Source organism: Temnothorax curvispinosus, unplaced genomic scaffold, assembly GCF_003070985.1.
Source record: "Temnothorax curvispinosus isolate PA1 unplaced genomic scaffold, ASM307098v1 QBEX01010053.1, whole genome shotgun sequence".
NCBI lineage: Eukaryota > Metazoa > Arthropoda > Insecta > Hymenoptera > Formicidae > Temnothorax > Temnothorax curvispinosus.
Genome location: NW_020219833.1, coordinates 1,005,985 through 1,028,809, shown reverse-complemented (window position 1 = coordinate 1,028,809; position 22,825 = coordinate 1,005,985). Strand labels below are relative to the sequence as shown.

Genomic DNA, 22,825 nt, shown 5'->3' with positions numbered 1-22,825 from the left:
TCCCCCCCCCCCCCCGTATGTATACCTCGTCGTATGTGTACGACGACGTACCAATGGCGTTCAGCCGGAGAATAAATATTGAGCAACCACATCGGGAGTCGTAGAACACGACTCGCCTTTCGTTTCTTCGTCCCCTTTCTTTCGCTCGACTCTTTCGTTCCTTTATAGTGCGTTAACCCGTTCGCATCATCGCGACGCATCGCGACGGGTATGGTTCCTCTTCACTTGTGATACGGAACGTACAGAGCAAACATTTTAAAGTCACTCAGGGCACGATAAATTATTTAGCGTGAAACCCTTCCCTCCCCGTAAAGTGAAGATACAGACAAGTAAACAAATTGCCCATGGTCGATGTGGAATTTCAATGTATAGAAATTTCAGACCTTTCTCTTGAGATAAGAAGTCGGCCATTAAATGAGGAAATACGATCCAAAGAACCGTAAAATCAAGTTCCACCGGAAGTATATTTTATGTCGACGACCACCGAGACAATTTAATTATATTTTTGTTAATGTCGATGAAAGGCGCAAGTACACTGCGCGTAAGACAATAGATTTCCTCTCTATTTCTTTCGTATCTCGTTTGTCACATTGCAAGCTATTGCGAGACTTTATGTCACATCTTTGTTGCGCGCTTGTACGATGCATCTTCCTCAATAGGAAAAAAAAGTGGTCGTTATTGAAGAAAGCGCAGTGCCCGCCCGATTCATTGACCTCAGGATCTTCAGGAGGGAAGTAAGTAGAAGAACATTTACCGCGGTTCTCAACTACGTGAGGATTCTCCTTCGTCTCTAACTTCTGCATTGTCCTAGCCATAAGTTGGATTATGAGAAATGAGTTTTTAATCTTGTTTTGCCGTTTCTCGTATACCGCAAATTTTCGCGTTTCCAATGTTCGAGTTATTTGTGTTTTAAATGTTTTTAAGAAAATTATATTTCATTTGGTGTAAAAGGGGTTTATGTAGCCATTTTTATGCCTCTACCGCGACCGCTTATCATAAAAATGTTATCCTGCAGTGAAGCCCGTATTTTACGCAATCGTTTGATTTCACCATTTATTATTGCTGCAACGTTTAAATATTATTATAAATTCCATTACATCAGCGTTATATATAAAAGCCGAACTTTATCAAATACCTTTTTTTTTAATAAAACATTCACGATGAATTCCCCTGCGCTAAAAACGCGCGTTCGACAAATTTAAAAAAAAAGAGGAAAAACTACGATTAACCGATTCTCTAGCGACAATTACACATCTGATCCCTCAAAAAAAAAAACCTGCAAAAACGAAAGATGCATTAGCTTCTTTACTTTGCTCCTCTTTACGGCGTTAATCCTGACTTTTCCAATTATATGTGACGCATTGTCCTTTCGATGGTATGATTCAACCCGCGGTGAGAACCCGGGCAAACGGAGAAGATAAACGACTCGATGTACCATAAAAGAATCGACAGCGGCGCGGTCGATGCCGAAAGCCCGAGAGAGAATCGTGAGAAGGGAATGGGTAAAGAAGTGGAAAGGAAGAAAGCGAAGGGAGAAGTGAGGGAGCGCGATTCCGGGCCGTGCATCGTGAGATGCATCGAAGCGCATCCGGAGTCGATACTTACTCGCATCGATTTCGCGCGGGGCTTATCTCGTCGATAACGGAATTCAGCCCTACCGGCACTGGACTTTCCATACTTGTTCGCGCTGCACACGAAGGGAGAGAGATAACAAAAAATTGCCATGACCCAATGTACCATATACGCGCGCGCAGTTGGTGAAACGTTTCGCCGTTCCATGCGCGATGGAAATCGCGAGATTGAACGACAGGCGGATCCTACATCGTTGACGAGTGACACTGGTTTTGATCGATCACTATGCCGTACAATCGGCGCAACAGGCAATTAATAATTCATCGCTTTTCGCAGATACGGATATCGCTCGTTACCCTGTCCGGCGTTCTTTGTCAAAGTTACCGCGATTGTGCAGCTAAATGCATCACTTTTTTTTTTTAACGCATAATGTTAGTACTGCTGAATTTTTCTTCTAGTGGTAAACAAATACTCTCATCTATATGCGTTACAATGTACAGAGAAATGTTAGATACTCACGCTTTCCATTTATGAACAAATTAGAAAAAAGGTTGTAAAAATGTATTTTGGGATCATAAAAAATATATCAATTATAGTGATAATTTTATTTTCTATGGTGATTTCAAACAAATATGAATATTTAACAGCACTGTTTACTAACTAAATTTATTATGAAATATAACTGTTGAATATCTATGTCTTGAATAAAGTTTTCGAGGAAGTTTGTCCTAGTAGCGCAATAATAACGAAATAGATGGGACGCGGCGGAAATAGTTGCGGGGCATATAAGATGATTTTATTTGAGAGAGTCTCTGATCCGTATAAAAGAGCTCGACTCTTCTAGCGGGCACTGACCTGAATATAGACGGGACGTGGTCCGGTCTTCTTATCAATTGTGTCATTATAAAGTTAACGATCTCGCTCGTAACAACCGGTCGATCCGTTTTGAGAGACTCTATAATCTTACAAGGTCTTTGTCCGAGCGTACTCGCTTGTGACGTTCGATTTCCCGAGGGCCGGAAGTCAGTGTTGCCATTCAAAGGCCCTCCCCCTCGGGGTGCGGTGCTCCAAGGTGTAATCAATTTTAAATCGTCCGTAATCAGTGGCGCCCTTCACGAAGTTAAAGTTTGCCTCTAGTCGCGAAAGCAGTTTCTGAGTTTCTCGGAGAAAGACCGTTCGCGACTTTTCAAATAACGGTGTTGCGAGGCAAAATGCGCCTTTATTCGTTACTGTTATTGCTGCTCGCTAGTATTACACGAAAATTCACGAAATACTTAAAAGCCTTTTAGCATTTCCTTCATGCGATAGAACTGTGGTGCCTTCCGACGATGTCAGTCGCGCAAAATATGACGCCATTCGTTTAACGGAATCAAATTGACTTTTCCATAATAACACTTATACCGAAGTGCGACTGTAGTGTAGATCGAGAGTGAAATCGTGAACAGCGGAGGAAGTCGATTCTCGCGCAGTCGACTGAACGCAATAAAGTCTTTCTCCGGGATTTGCAAAATCTTTCCCAAAGACTGCAACCGTAGTCACGTTCGCTTTACAATAACTGGCGTCGCCAAAAACGAAAACTCGCTTCTGCGGTTACAGTGAGACGCGATATTTTGCCTGTACACGCATACAAAAGCAAACTGTTTTTAAAACTAACAACGATTCGAATGGATCGGAATGGATCCGTCTCGCGTTTTGTAAATTTTCACAATTCGAACACTTCGTTCCCTTTTAATCAATATAAATGCAGCGATAATTGTTCGACAATTTTGTTAACATTGATCACAGAATTTTTTGCATGAAATGTCGATGTTTTATCGCTCCACCCACCGATAAGAGTCGATTTCAAACGTCTCTAGAAAATAAGAGAATCGAGATAAGTAATATTGAATCTTCGGTGGAAATATCTGCTTGCAATCACTTAATCATCACTTATGACGAGCCATCTTAAATGAAGAATCCAGGAATAGAGTTTTCATCGGATATAAATCTTGCTAGCTGATCTTGATATAATAATTACTATCGACGATTCTTGTGATTAAATCAAAATTAAGCTATTATTCAATGTGGATTTTACTAAGTAAAATGCATAATGGAAATGGCCGCATCTTTTCAAGAAGATTTCCATCCATTTTGTAAAAATGATAAAAAGATCAACACGTCCGTCGGCAGATACATAAGAGCATACATAAAGAGCACAAGTTAAAAGCTAGAGGATAAAATATCAAAAGAAGAGGACACTATTAATATTGTATGAAGAAAGATTGTTCATCTAGCCTCTTAATATTAATAAACATCTCTTCTGTCTTCGCTCTTTATATTCCTTTGTCCTTTAGGTTATTCTGTTTTTTTTTTATTCTCTTAAACTTGATCCTTCATTCCTTAACGAACATTCCTTTCGACACGCGTTGCACCGCGTTGATCTGCCTGGAAAATCCTGGAGAATAAAGAACAAGCAGGCGAATTTCATTTTCCCGAGTTTCTCGTTTCTCTGCCTGCAGCATGCGAGAGTCTTGCACTTGGGAATTTCAACAATCTGCCTGCGCATCTTCCGGAGCGCCGCGATGGTGTCTATTTGACGGCCGCGTTTTCGCCGTGTATCCGTAAATTACATTTTGCGATGGTACTGCACGGCGCGCGATTATGCGCACGTGGTCCGACGGGTTACAAAGGCATATTCGGCCACTGCTATGTCGCTCTTGCAGGAATCGAGTGCACGCTACGACAAAGCGTCGCATCGCGTCCCTTGCTTACGTTTGCCCGCGTGCCTCGTGCTCGCTCAGGACACATGTCAGTACGGTAACATTCCGTAGATTCACGCGACGGATGAATATACGTGTCATCCCCTTCGTGAAAAGCGTTGGAAACTGTTCTACAGTCGTGAGATTCCCACCTATATTCGAATCTGCGAACTCGTCGGGATTCGCTTTTCACGCCTTCACACGCGCTTTCGCGACGCGCCGGGAAAAGAGACGCATTGATCCACAAGGATAATACGAAAAACGAATTTACGCTCCGAGAGGAATCGCTTTGATCGACTTGACGAGCAAGATACGAATCTTTAATCCGAATTTACGATTCGCGCAGCGACTGATGAAAGTCTGACGGTAGTGTCCATGTTGAGTTAAGAGTTTCTCGAGGAGAAGACGCGGTTCGTGACGCCAGGGGCACGGTAAAAAGAAGTGCTTCGGTGCTAAGAGGACTAAAGTACCGAGATACTTATTTTGCATGCTAAAACTTGCGATGTAAAAAAAAGAAGTTGTTTCGACTTGTTGATAGCGCATCAGCATACTTGCTAAAACACGTTACGTTAGACCTGGGAAGCGCAAAGTGTCAATCAGCTAGACATTTTTTTTGTTTCAAATCTTTATTTAAAAAATTCAGATTAGCTGTCAATTTATTGATTTAGGAGTTGTAGCAATTAAATAGTTTCAATTTCCAAACAACCCTTATATGAAATAGGATAATAACGCGGAATAAAATCGTGCATTATCCTTTCCTTTGCACCTTTGGTTAGACATATATTTCCGTCGTTATTCGAAATCCTACTATCGTCGCTCTATAAGACGCAGTAATGTTACTAAGTTGTATTTTACAAGAGCACGTATTCACCGATATATCTTGCCGAATTAAATATTTAAGCTATCGGAGTGCTGAATGTCTGAGCGCTGCATCTTTTTGCGGAATAAAAATATATAGACTGTAAACACGTAGAGTAGGTCTTCCACTATTTTAGGATTTTAACTTGATTCTGTCGTAAGTATATGTCACGATCAATGCGAAATAAGGAATTATAGAGCGAGCCATTTCCATTCTTTCCATTTCTTAGGTGATGTGTGTGCCTTAAACATTAAACAGATCTGATGAATCCTTTCAGCGTTTTTATGATGTTAAATAAGTAAATTTTGTAGTTGAGGAAGGTACAATGGAAACGAAAGATCGAAACGCAAAAGTTGTTCAAACGTACACATAAAACTTATAATTTCATCTTATTTGTTAAATTGTCGCGAATTTATATTAATTATCACAAACAAAAATAAGTTGTCGTGCTCAAATCATTGATTGCATGCAGACGAGTTTCGAGAAGCGATCGCACGTAAATAATCTCAGAATTTGACAGAATAAAACATTAGCACAGACACAGACTATAAATATTACCTTAGCATCTTAAACGTCAACGTGCTCGTTATGCAAATTGACGGGGTTAACGTTCGCTCATCTTCTTGTCTAACGTTTTCTACTTTGATCTCAAATTATTTGCGTCTCCAGTGTACACGTGTGAACGTTACGTAGCTAATTGCACATGTGTGTGTATATATGTATGCGTGCATGTACATATGTACATATATACATCACATATATGAAAGTCCAGAAGATTACAGGAATCCCGGAATTAGACGTCACCGGCACAGGATACACGCGATGTACCGCAATCTCTCTCTCTCCGACTTTGCGCACCGCATACTCAATCGCGCGACCGGGGAGAGTTACGGGGCCCTCAGGAAAGAGTCCTCCTCCCGAATGGAGAAAAGAAATGACGAGGGAAAGACCCCGCGGGTATACGCGAGATTCTCCGCATGCGCACCGAGAATATTATCCTCGAATCTTATCCGCTCGGGTGATCGTGCGGCGGTGTGACCACGATAAAGTGCCGCCCCGTGCGCCACGCATCGCTCTCTCAACATTATGAATTTATTCATAGCCGCGTGCGCGCGAATGCGAGCCTATATATACGCGCACACACCGTACGCTCAATGGACGCCGGGAAATGCGACCGACTGATCCACATGCGGTATCAATCACGAGACGCATTTGCAATTGAAATTATTCCCTCGGCACGATCGCGCCCGCACCCTCGCCTCGGTAAAAACTCAAATTTCGATCGGTCATCGCGCGCCGATAAAAATTAAATGGTTCGATGTCGACGTGGCGCGAAGCGCATTTCTCGCCAGAATGCGAAACGCGTGTGCAAAATCCAGAATGTGAATTTCATCTGTTTTTCAACGGAGCCGATGATATATAATCGAATGATCCGTCGAATCTGGTTCGCGAGGCAGTATCGTCGAAGACCTGTATCGTCGAATCGAGTATACGGGGCAACTGACTGAAACTCGCGGAGGCTGCAAATTCGGCGAACGCTTCGTTTTCCTGCGTACATCCACGGGGAAATTCTTCCCCGCCGTGCTTTATCCGGTGGATTTATAAAGCAAACGGTGCACTCCTTACGCGCATCTGGCAGACCCGAGATTCCGCGAGATTTCGCTTCGCGAGCGTGCGCGGCGACACATGGTTTCTGTAATTTTCGCACACAACTTTATCTTATTTCAGATTTCTGCCTCGTTTCTGTCTGACCGACGATATACTCCTTCAAGGCTGAATTTTTGCGCGTACGAATTTTTCCTTCTCGATCGGGGGGCACTCGCTTTCGCACGATAAGTTATAAATGCAATATCATGAATAATAACCATCGTGGATCTGGAACGAGAGAACATTGCAATCTCGCCAAATATATCGTGGTACACAAATAGCATTTCGGCATGACTTTTATACGTGTTCCATTGATTTCCTGAAAATACGTATAGCGTGGTAAGTTCTAATTAAATCAGTAAAACACGCTATCGGCTATTCGATATAGATAATGGACATGCGAACAACGAAAATGCTTTAGGAAAACGTGAATAATTTATTTCGCGCACTTGTAAAGATGCTGTCTGGGTAAAATTTTAAATATCGACGATGAAATTGCGTTCGATTATTCGGCGGTGATCACAGCGCGCGTCGAATACTCTTCCGGATCCGACAGTTTCCACTTCGGTGAAAACACCGCCGAGGGTCCTGTTGAAACGAAAAACGCGTTGGAAAGGAATATCTACTTATCGCTCAACTGTGGAACGGGAAGAGATCTGCGGCCGACAGTGACGAATTTCATCGTCGAATATTAATCCCCTTCGACTTATCGGCGCGCGGCTATTTTCCGCACCGAGGTCAGGCAGTCTCGTTACCTCTGAAATATCGATACCAGACGCACGCGGCCGCCCACTGTAATCGAGGCTTTTCCGCAAGGAAGCGGATAAAAAAAAATATACCGGAAGAGACGCGTATAGGAGCGAGCGTATTAATGGATGCCTCGAAGCGTCGCGACGCTCTCACGCCTGCGGCGAACACGTCGCGGATGAATAATAGCTCGGCTACCTAATCGACACTCGTCAGTCATTTTTTCGTTTATTCATACACACGTTGCTCTGCGAAAACGGCGTCTGGTTACATATCCTTCAGGGGAGCCCAAATAGGTCCGTATAGCTCTTTAAACATCTATCGGCCGTGCTTTACAATGCATGCTTGACAAATAACGTTTACCATATTTCGTAGCGCGATGCATTCCGCGTCTCCCACGATGTTTTTCATGAATAATAACTTTTGTGCCATAAATTGATGGAAGTTGCTTAGAGACGTGATAAATTTAATCCCCCCAACTACGTTAGATGCTTTTTTTTTATCCTCCCGCGAAGTATAAGAAAATGAATTTCTTAAAGTATTCAGGGAGAATTTAAATCAGCCACGATACACAGAGTATATCTCGCTTGCCCGCCGAAAGCTTAATTGATCATTCGCGAAGCGCAAGAACGTCGATTCTCTGTGTTAGGAGATTGCCTGTCTTGCCTGCCTTGCCTGCATGCTTGCTTCTCGGCTCGTCTACCGATTGGCTGGTGGCGGCTTCGTCACGCTTTAACACGGCCGGAATTATTCATGTCACGTAGCTCGCGCTTTATATGGTATTGACTGCACGGTCCCCCGTCACATTGAATAAAAAAAAAAAACGAAACGACACGATCGGGGGAAAAAAACAATACGAGCGCAAAGTTGCGTCTTTAAACTCGCTAAAGCTCTATAAACTCACCGAGCCCGAATCGTTTGTACGTCTGTACTACCACATACCGAAACGAGAGCTGAGAGGAAAAAGGACATTCAAAATATCATGATTAGATATACATATTTAATTACAATATCGAATTATCAGGAGATTGAGAGCTGGATGAGATTATAAGAGAATACTGGCTACAGAGATCCGATCCATTTGACAAAGACACACGGTCATCAAATGACTAACAATTCGCGAAGCGCAAATAACGATGCGAGCTCGTTACACGATATGTATTCGCCGAAATCCGTTGTTTAATCGTCATGTTATTTATTGCGAACGGCAGATCCGATGATCATGTTGTCATAGCGACAAATCGCTCGCCCCCGATAGCCTTGAAATCGCCAGTTTATGCCTGGATATTTCATGCCGAATCGCTTCGAGCACAATCACGTCGTTTTTGGAACGATTGTTTCAACCGTCGATTTTTATCCGTCCATTTCGCCGGCGAGCTTTACTCGTCGCTTGTATTACAATCTGGGTGGCGCGCGCATTAGCCGACGTCCGCAATGAGTTATTTAATGTTAGGCATTGTAACGTTAATGCTGAACGCTACAACACGTAGCAAGAAGCACAATAGCTTCCCTCGGGAACGAGATTGTTCGCGCTGACTATGAAAAGGGATTACACGTTATATTTCGAAACTCTGGAATTCGCGTGGCACATCTTCCGCGTGCATCAGCTAATTGCGACATATTTAGATGTGCAAGATGTGTCGGAATCATCGCATTCTCTCTTTCGCAATTATCTGATGTCTAATTTAAATATAATGGCGGCTGATGTGTTTCAGAATCGAGACGGTAACAGTTTCTTATTTGTGAGCGCGAATGAAAATTAAAGAGTTTTGTAGAATTGATCGTTGAATGTTGTTGGATAACAAACTTTCGCGCGCGATTAATCTCGAGCGAACTTCGGCGCTTAATAGAAATTTATTACTTTCACTTAACAGAGAAATTTAATTATCATTTAATGGCCGAGAGAGCCTTCGACGAGAGCAGATGATGTACGTAGAAATTTTTATTTGGAAACGCTCGACAAATTCTATGTATTTGTCAAAGAATTCGTAACTAGAACGAAGTCTGGCGCTCTTGGGGCAGTTCTGTAGGTGCAGAGTGAACAAGCGGTTCTAACAAAGTTTACAAGGATAAACTCAGGAGTGTGAGAGATTCCAGAACGAAATACTGCCGTACGCGCTCTGTCGCGTTGACCCCTTTAACCTCTTCTATCTGCTTGACACACGGTATTCACGAGGACGACATACCAATTGAGAAAGAAAAACTTTAATAGTAAAAGAACAAATTACGTGTGAAACAAGCTATTTCTCGACGCAAAATTACAATAACGCAAAATAATTTATATCTTTGAAATAAATAAATTTAATATTTTTGTGGATTTACTGTTTCAACAAAAAAATACTGTATTTCAAGACAAATAATCAGCGCGCAATTTGCTAATGGAAAAGGTATAATACAAAATTCATACAGAAATATTATTGTTAGGATACCAAGATCCAATCTAACCGAAAATGGCATTTCCTCTTATTAATTGTAATATTTTAAGTAAATTTTCAGAACAATTTTTGATAATAGCATATCGCTGTTAATCATCGATTGTATTATGAATCTCGATTGTATTATAATATAATCACGTTATATAAACTCCACTTTTGAGAATATGTAATGTTCTACTGGCGAATACAATAGACATGATTCAAAATGAATAACTCGATGGAACAGACTCAGTGATCATTTCAATAATATAATGAATGATTTCCGCCACGCCACTGGCTGCCAGTATTGCCGTAAAAATGCATAAATCATTCGCTGAAAATTATCATATTGAATTGAAATATCGGTATAAGCGCCAAGTACAGAGCGATGCAAATGCGTGAAAAAGCGGTTTTCAAGCGTTTTTGTTCATTTATAATACAGTAATTACTCTTGCCCATACGGTTATCGATACGCGTTTATTTGACCGTTTTTTTCGACTCTTTTTTTACGCAGTGATGAATTGGTTTGGATTGACGGAGTCGTCAATGGAAAACATCACAAGCGTCAAATTTCGCGCATGGGAATATCTGGGGAAAACAGAGAAGAATATATCCTTTTCAACTCATATTAACTCAACAATATTGTTCTACAAATTGAAGTTTGTCTTTTCTCGTGGATCTCTTCCTATTACTCAAATTACTGTCGACCTCGTGTTCCCTCACGGTTTCCACGCTCAAGCATTTTTCTGCCATAATAATGTCCTCCCTTATATCCGCGGCTCTCTAACACGCCGTGAGAAACGTTACGCAATTCTCGCCAACATTTAATTCCATCGCGACCTTCCGCCTTACCGTGTCTCTTAAAACTTTGGTTTTAATTAAAGTTTGTTCTATCTGTTACTCGCTTGTTTGAATCATTGCGGACTTACTCTCATTTCCGCTCCGTCGTCGGCTGGTAAACTTTTTTTTCCCAACACGCACATCTTTTTTCCGTCGTCTATACGTGAACTAACTCTTCCCATGTTCCATACAATATTTAGCAAGAAAGCGCTTTATAAAATATATTAGGTATATATATTTATATTCTTGTATTGCCATTTCAATCATAATTTCTGTCTGGCGTATTTTAGTGTAGTCGTCACTTGATCGATATTAATCTCATTTGATGCGATTGTTAATCGATAATCTGTCAATGCGTATTTCTCAATGTTTACTGAAAATATTTTCGTCATATTGTGGAACAGGCTTGTTCACGATCGTATTTGCGATTCTATAATGTTAAACATTTATTCTGGATATTGATCTCAATGGTGATTCTTTTTAGAGAATCATGTTACGATATTACAGAAACGGAAGATCAGTACGCAAAATCGTAGAACTCGTAATCCGGCGCACACATATATAAATCCGAAAATCAAATAGACTTTGGTTCGCCAGTAAATAACTAACAACAATAATTTTTTAATCGACCAAGCTGGCTATCTTTATTTAATACAATTATCAGCTGTGACTGTGATAACCGTATTAAATAAAGATAGCCAGTCCGGTCGATTACATCGGGGCATTTAGGCCGCGGCCTATACCTCAAATTCAACCTAAATTTTGACCTGAAGCCAGGTCCAGTTGCCTATCAAATGTTTACAGCAGGCGGCCTTAAATAATTTAGGTCGAATTTGAAGTATAGGCCGCGGTCTAAATTCAGGGTGTAAACGTAGCCATTATTATAAATTCGAAAGCCTATTTTTAAAGCAAAAACAAAACATGGGCGATTGCAGTGACACCGCAAATTGTACGATAAAATTTGCATGCAAGAAATGTATCTCTTCGTCGAGTTAATTGACGAAATAATTTCGTTATAATTGTCTCTTTTACAAAATTTCGTACAATCTCGCATTTGGAAATGCTATTTAGAGCATGTCAGTGTCATGAATTAACATCAGTTCCAAGCAAATATTGTAAATAAATGAAAACACTTCTGCTTAATGTAACATTTTATTGTATGCCGTGTATAAAGATCTTCTCCGTTTTTATAAGTGTACCTCTTTACTGGTACAAAATAGTAGCATTTGTCAAAGCGACAGGGAGACAAAAAAAGTAGGAAAATGTATGAGCGCGATAATCGTCGACAATTACCGCCAATGTGGCAGCTAGTGCATGCGGCAAGAATTACGCACGGCCGATAGGCCGTCGCATTTATAAACGCCGAGTGGTGCGTAATGAAAAAGGAGGATGGGGCCGTGTTCGTTCACGGACAGGAGAGGGCGGCGAACGCGGCAAGCGGAAAAGAGCGCACAAAATGAACCATGAAATTAACGAATGGGGGCACCCGAACTCATATCCGCGCGTCCCATTTTGCCGGCCAATTAATTATTTAAAACGCCCGTGCCTGGTAACGCAACGCGATCCTCTGTTAATACTCATATTAACGCTTGCAAGATAGATGATAGGAATCCGTGCGTCCCTCACATTCAACCCCCTCTTCGCGAATGTGAGCCTCGCGCTCATCCGGTACATGGTGTATGCACAGCCGAGCCGGGATGCCTCAGGCCCTCGCACGTTTTCCTTCTTTTATGGATTCTTCTGGTTCCGTGACCAGATTCTATGACTTGGAATCGCTTTTAGATTCGCAAAGAAAAGAAGATACTCGTAGAGGGAGCGTATTTCCACGCTTCAAAATATATGATTAAACGATAGATATTCTCAGTAGCGAAACATACTTCTTATTAATAAGAATCCAGAAACTCTAGTCAAGTAGCTCGAAGCTCTTTTTAACGATCTAAATTTACTGTTTATTAGGAACATCTATTTTAGTTAGAAATAAAAAAAATACTATATTTTTCATTTTTTAGCAACAACATTTTGCAGAGGCAAGGGCCTCTGACGGTAAATGAGGATATTTGCTCGGGTACTCATAAGTGACGGGAAATCCGTGGGAATGTGACACTGAATAGGCAGAATTAATGGAAATGACGGATTCGAGCGTAATAACCGAGAGCTTTTGACACCATCGGGTTTACTACTCTCTCAGCTACATTGAACGCGTTCAAGCATTGAACCCTGCTTGATCATCGCGTGCTTTCGTACTTGCTATATATATTAGTAAAATTGCTACCTAGAGATATTACATTCGTTCTTGAATTACAAATAGTTATCATTTATAATACATAAATATCTAAAACCGACACGTTTATTCTAGAAATATTTTAGAAAAGATGAAAATATTTATGATAGCAAATGTGTGTGTACGCATATACACACATTACACCTGAGCGCGCGAATTTTGGATAACTTGATCCATTAATTTTAAATGTTTATAACTTAAAAATTGTTACAATCTCGACATTTTGGTATCAGACTTTTCGTTTAAAAACAATCTCAGGAATCTATCCTTAAATATTATTATAGTCTTTACGGAACACTCTGTATGTATATAAATTATATTTTCACACACACACATATATTTATATAATAATGTTTAACAGTTAACCTTAAACATGTATCTATAGTTTCAAAGAAAGGGTAGATTTAACATATCGTTTGCTGTAGCAAATAATAACACGACCAATTAATTAGGAAAATTGAAAATTATCGTTTACATATGAGATTGCGAATAGTATTCCATCGCGGGTTACGTTAAATCCAATATTATCATGTGACTGCAACTAACATATGTAACATCTATGTTAGTTGCCAATAATGTATATGTATACTGTAAACTCAATGAACCATATCTACTAGGCATATCTCTGATTGAATGGGATATCAATTTGCTTTATTATGCGCGCGTGGTTACAATTAGATTTCCAAACACATCATTATTAACGTTGGACCAACGTCTCGCAAAATAGGTAAATTAGACAGCATTTGATACCTAACTGTGTCTATTGCTTTTGGATTACAGCGTTGCATATGTATAGGACGTATAGCCTGAAAGGAGCAAATCAAACGGCACAGCCGCATCCTTATTAAAGACAGAGCGCTCTACTTTTGATCATTGTGGATTCGCTATGGTTCTGTGTTGTTAAACACACATTAAACGTGTAGAGCCGATTACTCAGAATGAACCAACATTAGCTACAAACGATAAATTTCAAAATTTCTGTGAATTCCGCGTGCATGAATGCTCCATTCGCGTCAAGAGCCGTTAGCACGAGACAATACTAACTCAGGAAATAACAACGGATGTGAACTGGAACGCAAAGGTTTTCTTTTTGCGGGCCCACGGAAATGTATGAAACGCGCGTGAAAACATGCGCGCGCGAGAGAAAAACACGAATGGCGCAAAAACCACCGGGAGTATAGACGCGAAAGCTGGCAGGGCTCGCGCTGCAACGACATGCAGATATCGTCGGTAATCCAGTGGGAAATGAAATAGAGAGCCAGTAATTAGAATATTCAATATTTACGAACGCGCGGGAGTAACGTAGAGCGTGTGCGTGTGTGTGTGTGTGTGTGTGTGCGTGCGTAATACGTATATGCTCTGCTTATACTTACGCGCATCGCGTACAATATGTCTGAATAAAGATTTATCCGCGGAAAGAAATATGCTCTGAATGTCGGAGGGAATTGCATTTGATTCACGTTAGATCGATAGCGGGGCATCAAATGAAATAAAATTGATAAATCGCGAAGAAAAGTCGATCGCGAACCCAGAAACATATTTAAGGTAAATGTACCAATGCTTGGACATTTTTATTATTTTAGTCCGTAAATAAGTTATAACGCGAATTAAAATCAAAGAATCAAAGATAAAAATATTTTTCTTGCATTATATTTTTATCTTTGATTTTAATTTGCGTTAAGACTTATTTAAAAACTAAAATGATGAAAATGTCCAGACATAGCTAGGTCTTAAGTGTTCCGGTATTGATGTATTTACTTTATGTGCGATGGATGAGAGTTGCTTTAACAGCATTGTTTAATTCGAACATACGGGCTGCAATTGTCACGTAGTCGCAGTATGACGTAAAGTATCCAATAAACGAGGATTTATGTTTTACCTACGTGTTATCTATACGTGAAGTACATGTGACAAGAATAAAAAAATATGTGTGTAAGAACGAGGGAGTCGATCTATAAAACTTCAAGAAGACCGGGATAAAAGTCATTGACGATCGGTTCAGAGCTTAATTCTGTATGTTTCATTAAAAATGATTACGTCAATAAATAATATTTTGAAACGTTCAAGTGCTTAAATCTGTAATTCGTGGAGCAGTATTGGCATTACTAATTGACAATGCTACGATGGCGCACTTCGTTACTATCCATTTGCGGATAGAAAGGTACCTCGGATTTTGAGTTAGTAGCTTGAACGGCATGACCTAAGCGTTATTCCCGTTTACGGAGCAGTCGTTAATTACATTTAACGTCCCCATCACCGAACCGTCGCGTCGCCTCACGTAACATCGTGATACCGTTGGAACATAAATTAACTAATCGAGCACGCGGATGTTCTCCGAGTTCTAATCTAGCGTCAGGCTTAAACGACGGACCTGGAGATTTGTTGCTGTACTCGTGATCGGAGTACGAATTATTGCAAAATAAAGACAAAATTTTCTGATGTAAGACAAACAAATTTTTTATAATATTTCTTAAAACAACATTGTGTGAGAACATATACGGAAACAATCCATAGTCATTTAAATTTTAATCGAAAATGCAAACGATTGGATTGTTGGAACCGCACGTAAAGTTCCGTGATGAACAAATTATCGGACCTTACCTTCATTTGTTCATCCTTAACATCATTGTGCTCCACCGCGAGGAATCGCTTTATTCAAATTAATGGATTGTTACTGTTGGTGGATTGTGAGATTGGATAATGATGCTGTTTAATTAGGATTGAAATGGAATCTCGGGACAAATTCTAACGAATGCGCGAAAAAAAAGGTACGATAGTTACAGGACGCAGGCGGAAATGTAAGGTGATGAAAGAGGAACTGTAATTGGGGATCGTTTGGTTGGCCGACGAAGCCGTTCCCGCACTGAAAACGCGAATCTTTTCGATTACCGGATTTTCAGCATTGTTCCACTCGCCTTTGTTCGTACGAGCGTTTTTCCGGAGTTTCGCCAATTTAAAGTTTCTGCCGTCTCATCCGCGGTGCCTGCCATTTCTTGCCCTTCAGTTTTCCACACTCTTCTTTTTTTCTTTCTTCCATCATTCACAACTATTTTTCATCTTCTCACTCGGCACTTTATTATCTTGCGCTATTCATCTCGCTCTTTTTTCTCCATTTTTTTCCTATACTTACTACGCTACTAGCTACATATTGTTTGATATTTTTTTGATCAGATAGTTCAGCACGTGACACACCAACGCTTTTCTCAGTTAACTCAGTTAACATCTCTTTAATCTGGGAATGGGCGCTTGATTTTTTTTGCATAAATGGTCACCTGGAGTGATTTTTACACGCCAATTAAAAATTATTGTTATTAATTGCATATTGCATATTTTGATTGTTCTATAATTTATTAGTATTTGAGGACGATATAGGTATATGTATATATAGCTTAATTAAACATTTTCTGAAAAAAGTAAATAATCGAAAAAAAATATTTAAAAAACGAAAGAAGCTTCATTTTTTCGATACCGGAGTATAAAAATCACCCCAGACGCCCGTTCCCGGGTTAATGCAAATCTGACAATTGATTTTATTTTATTAAAAAATTCATTAGGTGCATACATAGTTTAAAAATCTTTTTTTCATTGAATTAAATTATTGATATTCTGCTAACAAGGCCAAAATTGTATGCATAAATGTTTCGATAAGTGCAGAGGACATACAAAATGCAGCGCTTATTTTAAGAACGTTCAATGTTCGATAACAATACGGTCCTGCAATTACTTCGATTTGTCGCGTGACTAAAGTTCGGATGTTGTCGCGATTTCTCGTTGGCCAGTGCCAAATCCCGGCGCTGAAACAGGTCGTTTCGCGGTTGTTACACGTTAGTTTAGGGAGTAAGGGTCGATTAGCTCAGAAGTCAGAGCTAAGAGCATAAAGCACACTCCTGAGCCCTGGTTTGGCCGATTGCCCGCGTCTTCATCCCTTCGGACACCCACCGTCTGCCACCTTCCCCCCCCTCTCTCTCTCTCTCTGACTTCCTCTTTCACGTCGTGGTGCAATTCTCCGGGGGGCCGAAAGCTACAGCGCCGCGTTTAAACGGAAGGGACGTGACGTTAAATGGGTACACCTAATACCCACGAGTCTGAATTATACGACAGTCCTTACCGCTCATTTGGTATTCCGCGAGGATAATTTCACCTGAATCCATTAGGCGCTCGCGGACGGACGGACGGACGGACGGAGCGGTGTTAGATATCCTTCTCGTATTTCGGAGACGTGCAAACGCACGTTGTCGTCGAGCAGAGGAAACGGGAGGAGAGGCAGACTCATTACGCGCCCGGGTCACATTTTTTTAAGATAATTCGTCCGATACGCATAACTGCATTTCGTTAATTCATTACGTTGGCTCTCAGGGGTTTTCATTGCATGCGATGAAAATCTTGCCTCACAGCGATATTTTTACATTTGACAGAAAAAGTTTTACTGTGAATTTTATGCTATCTTTTTCACGGGCTTACGTCGGATTTATCGGTTATTTTTAACATCTGCGATGTATATATGCAAATTGGTCTGGTATATATATCCAATAAGAACAACATGCGGATGACCAATATGAATTGAAAACACTTTCAAATGAGATAGCAACACGAAAAGCTAGATCGAAAAGCGCCTTGATAGAAAAGCCAAGACGCGAGCATTTAAAATGTTTCGGCCCGCAGATGCTTCTGACAAGTGTGCGCGCAAAAACGCGAAATACTGCAAAAAATTTTAGACATACTCACACATACACACACGCACACATCTCGTTGAATAAAGTTGACGGATTAGATTATAGCAAAAGTAAAGCGCAACATATATTTAATCATTCACGCGAAGCTCGCGAGGTAAAACGAGGTTAAACCTCATATAAAATAAATTTCTTTTAATTTCTTTCTTCCTGACGATTACTGTAATTAACTACTAAATGAATATGTTTTAACGTAACGGCTTTGCGAAAAACGCATTTTCACGATCTCATTATACTTAACCCGTACGGAACCATTTTCTTGAAAAAACATTATAGCGATTATAATCTTGAAATTTATTATTAAACGCAAAGTATGATATAATGTATTGGCGCAGCAGCGGAATTCATTAATATTTCTCGCGCTCTCATTCTGCAACGCGATAGAACAAAGCGACTCAACATTATTCTTTTGATATCCAGGAACGAATAGAAATTCCACCGCGACACATATATCGCATATCTTGATGATCCAAGTGCCGAACGATAAACGCTAATTTCTCTACGGAGAGAAAGTACTAAAGCTAGAGCTTGTTTCATATCTCTTATGAGTGAACTATCCCAGTGCACTTCGACATCTTTCGCTCGAGGGGACAGTAATTCGTTCCCGGTGACGGCCCCCCTTATCTCCACGCGATCGTCTCACCGGGCGTCAACAGGTATCCGACGAAGCTGCGCACGCTTTTCGCCGTGCAGCTTACGTGCGTGCGGTTCACCAAGCTTCATCGGGGGACAGGTTCGTCCGCGCATCGTGCAATTCGCCCCGGCGACGTGGTGAGTGGCATTTTATTTGAGAACGAAGTGAATTCCCGGGCGCCGACGATGCCAAATAAGCTGTTTCTCGCGCTCGATACAGCTTAGCCTCCCTCCCCCTCCCCTTCTTCTTCGTTTTGTCCGCCAAATACGGCTGTGTGCACGGCACCGACAGATAAACAGCAGAAAAGCCCGGCTTTCTATTGAAGAGCCGCCCAATTGAAACGGCGGCGGCGTCGGTGCCTGCAGGCTCTCGTCGGTCGAGAGACGCAAGTGGGAAGATAACTTTTCGCGATCTACTTCTGGTCTTCCGCTCCCGCGAGGCCAAATGCGTATTAAACGAAAATCCGTAAGCGAATCCTCTCTGGACGGTCTGTGCAAAGAACGAACGAACGAACGAACGCGAACGTCAACTCTTATCTCTGCAGGACGAAGTGGCGCAATTAAGACGAGACTGTACTGAAAAATCTGTCGAGCGTGATTCACAATTTTTCTCTGTTTTTGCCGTTAAACTGAAAGAATAAGTTGGATAATTTTAGGATAAAGTATCTCACTTTTAAATTCGGACAGACTTTCGAGACTGAGGAAAATTGATATGTACACTGTTGGAAAATTTGTGTTAAATATAACATAAATTGCATGTCTTAAACGGCCTACATTTAATAAATACATTTAAATTGTGTTACTTTAACATATTCTTTAAATTATTTTAATAATTTTACATTTCAAATTTGTTAAGTTCAATTAACATAGCAGGCATATGTTAAATCTACACATGTATGTGTTGATTATTTTACACAAAAATTTTAACAAGGATCTTTTTTAACAAACCTACAAAAATTTTCCAACAGAGTAATGAATGCGTACCGGTCGCCTAAATCGTACTTCATCAATATTTCATATTATCTATTTCTTAATATAAGCAACATTTAGTAATAAAAATATGAAATAAATAAAAAATGAGTAATATGGACAAAATTTTAACAGATTACATTTTATTTTGTGCGTGCTAGCATTTAAAAAATCATTTAGTAACAAAAATATGAAATAAATAAAAAATGAGTAATATGGACAAAAATTTGATAGATTACATTTTGTTTTGTGTGTGTGTGCTAACATTTAAAAAATGCAGGTACCACTGATGTAAATTTTTGATTAATTTATATAGCTGATATAATAATGTAATCATACAATTTTATTATAAATTTTTATATTTTTATAAAAGAAGGTTTATTGTAGAATATTATACATTCTTTACATATACATATTTGCAATTATTAGATATAAAGATTAAATCGATATTTTTATAAAATCTACCAAGTTTCCTAAATCGTACCATTATAAGATTTCCTATATCATGCTGGCTACTATCTAGGAACTCGTGCGTACGCATCTCTACGTTACATAATAATTTAGATTATGTTAACATGACAATTCTTATTTTATCTTTTCATTAGTGTGATTGATTAATTATTAAATAGGTACTCTTAGTTCTTTTTTTGATAAATTAATAAAATAGGTATAAGTTAGTGATTCCTTTCATTAATCTTATATTTTTAATTATTTTCATTCATAAATTCGATACTTTCAAGGAGATATGATTTAAAAGACCCACAGGTACGATTTAGGCGACCGGTTGCCTAAATCATATCTTTTGCAGCACGTTAAAAAAAGACTTATAACAAATTAATTTGTTATTGATAAAAGGTTAAACAGCTAATAATGTGATAATAGATGCCTGAAACATCAAATTACAATTTCCAATGTTTATCTGCATATAAATCACTACTAAATAAGAAATATAATAAAAAATAACTTTTAAGTGGTACATTCGATAACTCTCCTCTATATATAATGACGATCTTCAAATTGAGATATACGAAATTGATTTGATTCTGATAAATTCGATCAATTGGATGAATTTATCAAACGACTTTGTTATTTTGTTGCGAATTTTTCTTAATTTTCAGCAGTTACACTATTATCGAATCAACTCAAATTTGATTCGTCTATTAAACTGTTTCAATCTAATTATACGAAAATTATCTTTTGTGCGGTCTTATTTTCATCTTCATGATACGATTCATTAGCAGCGCGAATAAACAGCATTATCCGATGAATGAGAGATTAATTCAACTGCAATGGTCAAGCACTTATACAGGATACTGAATATCTACATTACATTGCTCAATCTATTTAATAGCAGGCAGGGTATAACTTTGTTGAACATCATGGTATTTGAAATATGCGAGATGGTGTAAAATACTCTTTTTTATGTGAAATACTTGTTTTATGCGAAGTGTATCTATATATTATATGACTCCGTATATTTTTAAATATGCTAACATATATCCGTGTTGAAAGCATATCGGTACAAGTATCGATATCAGATTATATACTTTAAAATTAGCATCTCTAAATAGTCTAAATCATAAAATTGAATAAGGACATTGTACATGTTGCAATAAAGTATAAACATTGTATAAACAATGCAAATCTTCTAGCTACAGAAATAGCAACTGCTTTTCATATTCCTTACAGTAACAAGGATTTCGTTTATATTGTAACGTACTAGCTGCGGTTATTACACTTTCGCGTTCTTCTAAGCTCGCATTGTACGTATCGTAACAATAATTTTATGTTGGAGCTTTAAAGCAGAGGCTTCCAAGAGTATCACAAGTGGATACCTTGCAACGATAAAGAGAATTATGTCAAGAGGTGGAACGACGTATTTCTTTAACTTTATATCGAGAATCGCGTGGCATTCTCGCATTCGTTTGAACGTACAAAAATAAAAGTGTCCTTGCTTCGCGCGAAATTTTTCTCGTTTTCAAATCTCACACTGATTATTATTAGTCACTTAGCAATACATTATAAAATTTAGAAAAGAAACAAAGTTCTAAATCTTTGTCATGGTTGCAGATCGTACAATATTGTCTCTTTGATATAAAATGAAATTATTTATCAAATTATTATAATAACTAAATTTGCTTGCTTATAGTTTTGTCAAGTATAGAATTATACGTAAATGAGAGAAATACTATTATTCATTATATTAAATAGATGTTATATTGCACTTCGCGAGTATTGATTAACCTTTGCATCATAACGTAATTGAAACTGATTGAAATAGGGACGCAATCGTCTCCACCTTTAAAGTGTCGTGCGCGTTATTGGCAATAGATTAATGAGACGTCCTCGGCAGTCGATCAATTTCTCCAATACGATGGGTAACCACGCCTCCGTCGAACTGTCACTTCCCTTTCGATCATTTCAGATGTACGTATTTCTGTCTGTGTTGGAGACGCGGACAGATATCGAGAACACTTCAGGAATCAAAGAAGGTTGATCTATCTCGGAGAATAAAATAAGAGCTTATGGATAGTGAGATGGCAACAAGGAAGAGAGAATGTGCGTGCGTGTGTATGTGTATGTGTGAGAGAAAGAGAGCATTGCGATATCGAAATCACTACGAGAGATTGTGGCGAACCGCGGGAAATAGAGTATACTCCAATGAAGAAGAATGGCCACCAAATTCTCGACAGGTTCTTTATTACTTCTTCACGGTGAATTTCTGCTTCGGGGTTAGTGGGAAGGAAAAAACGAAAGGCAAGCCGCAAACGAATTTCTTCCGTCAAACACCGCGAAATCCCCTCCAGGAACCGTCTGTCGTTTGGAATGCCGCGAAATGAATGAGAGAGACTCAGACGGGACATTGCTAAATGCTTTTTAAAAGCCTTCATCAGTCAGTTAGGTCGCACGAGGTACGCATTTTCAGACGAGCTGAAAACGTCCACGCGACAAGAAATTAATTAACTCGCTCTCCTCTCGGTTCTCTATCACAGATAGATTTAATTATGGAAAAGTGAAACTGAGAAAGTATCTTATATCAAATATATTTTTCGTAAAAGCATATATCTTTTTTTTATTTGTGTCGGATTTATTTTTATTATAAAATCGATTTTTGGAAGCATTTTGAATATTTTGGAAACGTTTGTATGTATATTAATTAAAAATGCACACAAACACTTGCTATTTTAAATATTTTTCATATAGCTACTTGAAATGGATCAATAAATATTTGTCGAGCATTTCAATCAGGATATCGAAAAATTTGAAATTACTTCTATGCGATTTCTATACATATTGTATACGCTCGTGTTTACACGAACAATTTTCCACATAGAATATAAACTGGGTCAACCATGTACGAAACAAACAAATCGTTTTCTATTTCGATGCGTCGT

General features: G+C 39.2%; 1 protein-coding gene across 3 annotated transcripts in view; it reads left to right on the top strand.

Annotated features, from left to right (window-relative positions):
• LOC112459681 overlaps positions 1-22,825 on the top strand; it is a 92,905-nt gene that overhangs the window by 10,031 nt on the left and 60,049 nt on the right. The gene's annotated exons all lie outside the window — the stretch shown is intronic.